This window comes from Ylistrum balloti, unplaced genomic scaffold (genome assembly GCF_031769215.1).
Source record: "Ylistrum balloti isolate Yb309-2 unplaced genomic scaffold, AGI_CSIRO_Ybal_v1 Utg369850, whole genome shotgun sequence".
In the NCBI taxonomy this organism is placed as follows: Eukaryota; Metazoa; Mollusca; class Bivalvia; order Pectinida; family Pectinidae; genus Ylistrum; species Ylistrum balloti.
The window spans coordinates 3,043,535-3,050,000 of NW_026782003.1; positions in this window are offsets into that span (position 1 = coordinate 3,043,535).

Here is a 6,466-nt window from a genome sequence, read left to right on the forward strand (position 1 = left end):
ACAGGTAAAACCAAATCAAGCAGTATCCCACATGAAAACATCTCTATTTATGACTGCATGAATTACGACACGGTAAACACCACTTTATAAATAATCAATGTTCTGTGAAAAAGCCACACTCACATTATAAATCCAAATTACAAAAAACAAAAAGAGAATTATGTGATTTTATGAATGTCGATCTTCAAAAGAATATAGAACGGATTTCTTCAAATTTATTTCCTAAATTACCTATAGTAATTCATTTTCTCAAAAGAATATATGACTATAAAGGATTGGGCTTAATCAGGTTTGAATTGCAGCCGCAAATAAAACTAAGCACAAGAAAATCCCTTTATGCCTACAGATGTGTGCTTTTTACAATGTACGTGTACCATAAAGAGTTGTAAAGCTATAGATGAAATGGATTTATGTTTAGACATCATAGGGCTAGCATGGGGCTATAGTTCCCTAATAACCGACCGAGAAATATGGTCATTAGGCTCTATAAAACTCTACTGTACATATATAAGAGCTGATGTCTGTTAAAAGCAGTAGAAAACTCTATTCTCAAACACGGATTATTTCTGATAGTGCAAAAGTGATTCAAACTCCGGGAAAAAATCAATTGTGGATTTCTAAGATTTTCTTTTCGTAAACGTGGAGAAGAGCAGAATATTTTTGTTAAGGTGTAAAAAAAACAGAGGAAATCTTATTTCTATGTTGTTCTGAAGGATTATTGTGATGACGAAATTCATTTCTGGATGTACGTTGTTGTTTTGTGGGATGGAGAGCGTGTTGACTGTTGTTTGGATGGAGAGCGTGTTGACTGATGTTGTTCTGTTGGTGTGATTTTGAAGGCCATGACAGTCTGTCACAACATGCGTGGATTATTATCTCTCACCGACCAAACATATGAACGTTAGCGGATCATGTTTACAAATCGTCAGCTATGTAATGTTCTAGAGTCATTTAACTTCATATACATTATTTTTCAATATATCGTGAAACTTAATATCAAATAATTCTAATAGAAGGTATCCGAATTTAAGCATCATTTAAACAATATACACAACATAGATATGAAACAAGATCACAACGACATAATCTGTCACACCGAACTAAGAATACATTGAGGGTTTAGAACCGGCTACACTCAAGATAAGAAATACCTAGCTTTTTGCTTGTCTTTTCTGTATATTTTGTTCTATAAATATTAGCCAGTTTTGCGATTATCGGCAAAAAATAGATATATACCTACTCATACTTAACTACATAAGACACGTTAGCCAACCCTTACTGAACTGAGGAGCATTTTAGGAACTGTCGTATTTATCCACTCTATAGTGGAATACCGGTAGATAGTTTGTAAATTTTCTTCGGATATACTGAAAATATCAAATAATATTTTCTCAAACTGATGAAATAAAGAAATAATGCACTTTTAACATTGACGATGGTATGATGTAGATTTCTGTCGCCAGACACCGTGGACTTTTATAATGCTATCAGAACACAAAGTTCTATATAAGTAGCTGTTCAACAGTATATTGCCCAAATGATAAATATCTTATCTGAAGATATAGTGCCTGTGACTGTGTCGTCCGGATTATTTAATTTCAAATATAAATCGAAAAGTTATATTTTTAATTGAACTGAACAACGAATGTTTTTAAGATAACCTGCTTGTTTCGTTAATCTTTGTGTGTGCGTATTTGAAATGAAGACGATTTCAAAAGTGATAAAAGATAACTCATTCCGTGTATTCCATTACTGAATAAACTTATGCAAATAAGCTCGTGAACTATTTTTTATTTGATTCGAAGGGAGGGGAAATGGTAAGTTAAGAGTGATTTTGAATCAAATTATCGTAGATATACATTAATTGCTGAAGATTATATGGAAATTTCCAAATTTACATGACATTACAACAGGCAAATTATATTCGATATATTGGCAATCAAAATACATTGTATAATGATTTTGGAAAGTGTGAAGACATACGCCGTTGGTGTGTATGTAAATTGGAGATACTTTGTCTTGCACATGTCTGGAAAAAAAACGGCGTATGTATACATGCGCGAGACACGACGTGAATTTTTAAACTGTCGCCATCCATATTTGGATGGTACTTGACTTGTGACAGAATGGCGAGTTTTCCCAAGACGTCGCCAGACTGAAGGACGTGAAAGGGATGTCGCCGGCATATGATGTTTCCGTATTCGTCAGTGAGGTAAATAAGGGCGAGGGACGAATGTCCTGGTCTCATAACTCACACACCACTCAAAGTCCAAGTCGAGGGCATGTGCTAACACTATAAATAATTTACGACACACATAAAATGCGGTGAGTTTGCACTGGCAGTTTTATATGTTTCACGATCTGACAAGTTCTAAATGTCTCTCCTATTGATGTGAGTTGCATTTTTGTCAAAGTCACACGTATACAGGGTAGATAAATGAATGTTCACCCCTTTTCTCCAGAGTCCCACAAAGGAAATCAAAGTTTTGTACTCTCATACATATTCTTATTTGATGGCGTTTGATATATTATATGGAATTCTGTATCTTTTTTTTTGGTAATTTCTTATTTTATTTCATCGTTTTTCACATGTAGTGTTAAATCTAATTTTGTTAAAATTTTAGTTTAAAATATATTTTCTCTGTATACTTTATATATCACAATTTCATTGAATTTCCTAGAAGACATGAGAGGGATGGACGCTTTCATAAAGTCTGATTCCCGGACAACCAAGTTTCTTCACTAATCATTTACAACAGAAGACCACGGCATATTTTGAAAATTAACTTTTTTACTCATTTGGCGATATTTTTTGAGAAGCTGCTTTTTCGACAAAGCGCTATGGATCATGGAATCTCTTAAGAAAGAATTGTGACCAAAAATGTATATTCATCTCGTTTTGCAATTTTTCCCGAATTTTTTTAACAAAGTAAAATAAATTGCCATTTTGTATAGGTTATTCCAGAATTACATAGCCGCCAATGAACTTCTATTTATCGCTGTAACTACTTATGGCCGTGTTGAAGGTTTGTAAAATGACAGGGAATGTTCCGTTATATCGCTTGTTTAATGTCAGGTTAAAAATCACAGCGAACCATTATAATTAAATTATATATATTTTACCATAAGTAAAGCATCAGTTTTGTATAATACACTGTTAAAGAAGATTCACAAAGTCATTCCATAATGACACTTGCTAAAAATCATCACACAATATTTGTGTGGTATATTTCTTAATTCCCGGTCTACTTCTGAAGTTCAATTTTTACATAATTCATAGCACGCTCCGAAAGTTTTCACGAAAGTTTTACGCAATTCTTGAAATATTATTCTAGTCAGTTCTACAGTTTTTGGTAACATTTCTTGTATCATTCGTGTTATACTGCTCTATTTTTGACAAAATTATTAGTACATGTATACTACCTCAGATTTAGACAGGTAAAGCCTACAGTTCGTGTACAATTCAAGGTTTCGGGTATACTAGTCTAGTTTGTAATAGTTTACTGCGATGTAAACAACACACCTCCATCTACCATAGCCATTTTACAGACATCAAGGTTTTGTTTTATCAATATTAACTATTGAAGCTGTTTTTAGTTATCATATTTTTCAAGTTCATTGTCTCATTGTGATCCGTAGACTCTCTCTAAATTACTCCAAAATTTGTACGATAAAAATGAGATCAGTTACCAATATGTTCGGAAATATGTATAAATATTTAATTTATTTACGAAATAAACTGGTTAAAAATAATTAAAACTTACCTATTTTGTAGAAATAAGTAGTTAAATATTGATGGTTACACATCAGATCAGACTGACAACAAGAGAAAATAAACTCCATTTCCCATAATTAATCTCCAGTTATACTGAGTCAGGTTTAGAAGGAAAAGGCGAACGAAATAATTTGTAAAAATACGACTTTTCCCTTTATTTGTGTTGTAAATGTTTTAACCTTTTGAAATAATCGTTATGGTAGACCAATTTTCTGCTGTTTTTTTAAATCTTCAACACCTTCACATAAAGTAGTCCTTTCTTATGACCTTTTTGAATTGACCTTAGATTGACTGTAAATAAATCTAGAAATAAAGCTAAAAACATAATTTGTGGACTAGAAATTGATTACGGTTTGATATCAAAACAATTAAAGATGAAGAAAAAAATAAATATTAAAAAAAATGTTATACATTTCCCTGCTGAGCGATAACTCATTTTGTCAAGACTCCTGCTTTTGTTACTTGGAGCAGCTTTCCGTGGTTGATAAACCTTTGTTATGTTTCAAGTTTCTAACCGAAAGGTTTTCCGAGCCACTCTAAACCTTGACATAGTTCATCGTCCAGTTGACTCACCTGAGCGATGGGTATTCTAGACAATAACTGTTGATTAGGTTACAGGTAATAGGACCATGAATGATTTACGACACGAGATCCGTCAGGTTTACTGTTAGTGGTATAATTAGTTTATGAACCTAAACTGGTCGGCATGTATCACCTTCAGAATTGACCAAAGTCTTCCAATTAACGGAATGAAAGGGATCAAGGGGCTCGTGTCTGTAATTACCGACGCCATTTTTGTAGAGATCATACCGTTAGTATTGATATATAAATTAAGAACAAGACAAAATATTAGATAAATATATAAATTTTTTTTTCTAAAATCGCGTTGGTCAGATACACATTCAGAGTTGTAATAATGTATTTCTGTTTTCCTGTTTTGATACCCGTTATTGTACACGAGGGACAACATATAAGAGTAGCTCATATCACAACTGTAAACGTGGTGTAAAACTCACTTGTGTCGAACACGCTTGAATTGAATACATCGGATAAGTCGAATGTTTTGTTCGATCCTGATTTTTTCTCATCTTTATTTGAGTACAATATACGTATTACTTCCGATATCGATTTCGAGTTATGTGTATGGGAGTGTGTGCGTATCCACACGTGTGCTGCAATTCATTGACGAGTGTTTCAGATTACGTGTTTTGTTTTATATTCGTACTTATAACTGTTAATTTAAATAAAAGTTATCGTTCGTGTGTGAAAATATAAGATGTTTTTATTTCTTTCTTATTCATTACTGTTATGCCATGCTATGAGACACGTATGCAGTAAAAGTCCGATGAAAATACGTCTTCGTTCATAGAAACACGGCAAAGTCGAACCATCGTATAAGTCGAATATTTCATTTGGTTTTGTCGACTCCGACTTATCTGTGTTTTACAGAATATAGCTTTCTGTTGTAAATATAGTATTTTAGATATAGCGTTGAAAGACACAATCATACAGTCAGGCAATTTATGTGGTGATTGATTCCAAGAAGTTATTAGTTCTAAAATAGACGTATGATATAACAAAGATACAGGTTCGTGATAATTTTGGTATATTGTATTACAGGGAGACATTGTCAAAACATGACAAATTCTTGTAGCCGGCAACAAAATAGTTTTATTGTGTCACTAATTTAAAAAGAAAATATTTTTATTTTGTATATTGAAAATAAACATGATATGTAAGACTTTGTAAAATAATCATATTCTTTGAAAAATTAAGTCAGGCTTATCTTGTCTTGCATACTTACTCACATTTTTATTTTAGCCATGGGCATTTTAGTTTTACTTCTGTGATATTTTGATAGCAAAGTTTACATCATTATGGCTGTATCATAACAATGGATTAATCGATATTTACACGTTCTCTGTTCATGTAATACGATATTTGTATTTCTGTTCTATTTAATAATCTACTAAAACAAAATACTTTGTCGAACTAAATCGCGACAAAATTTTATCAAAGCAGTCACGTATACTTTGTACGAGTTGTTTCCCTTCGTCCACTGCCGCTCAAGACTAGTCAAACTAAGTTTGGTACCTATAATCTGTATGATTAACTCGATCTGTATGATTAACTCGTATGATTAACTCGATATGTATGATTAACTCGAACTGTATGATTAACTCGATCTGTATGATTGACTCGATCTGTATGATTAACTCGATCTGTATGATTGACTCGATCTGTATGATTAACTCGATATGTATGATTAACTCGATCTGTATGATTAACTCGATCTGTATGATTAACTCGATCTGTATGATTAACTCGATCTGTATGATTAACTCGAACTGTATGATTAACTCGATCTGTATGATTAACTCGATCTGTATGATTAACTCGATCTGTATGATTAACTCGATCTGTATGATTAACTCGATCTGTATGATTAACTCGATCTGTATGATTAACTTGATCTGTATGATAAACGCTACGTGATTAAATGCTTTAAATATTAGTTTTATTCTGAAATATATGTCTTATCTAGAACATGTGGCATCAGATTTTGATGTAGATTGTAATACAGAGACTCACCTCGATATGACGAGCTGGCGATGGTATACTCCCAGACGGTGATAACATTACATGTATCTCTAAAGACTACGGTACTCCGGGTGGGGGATAAATGTTGAC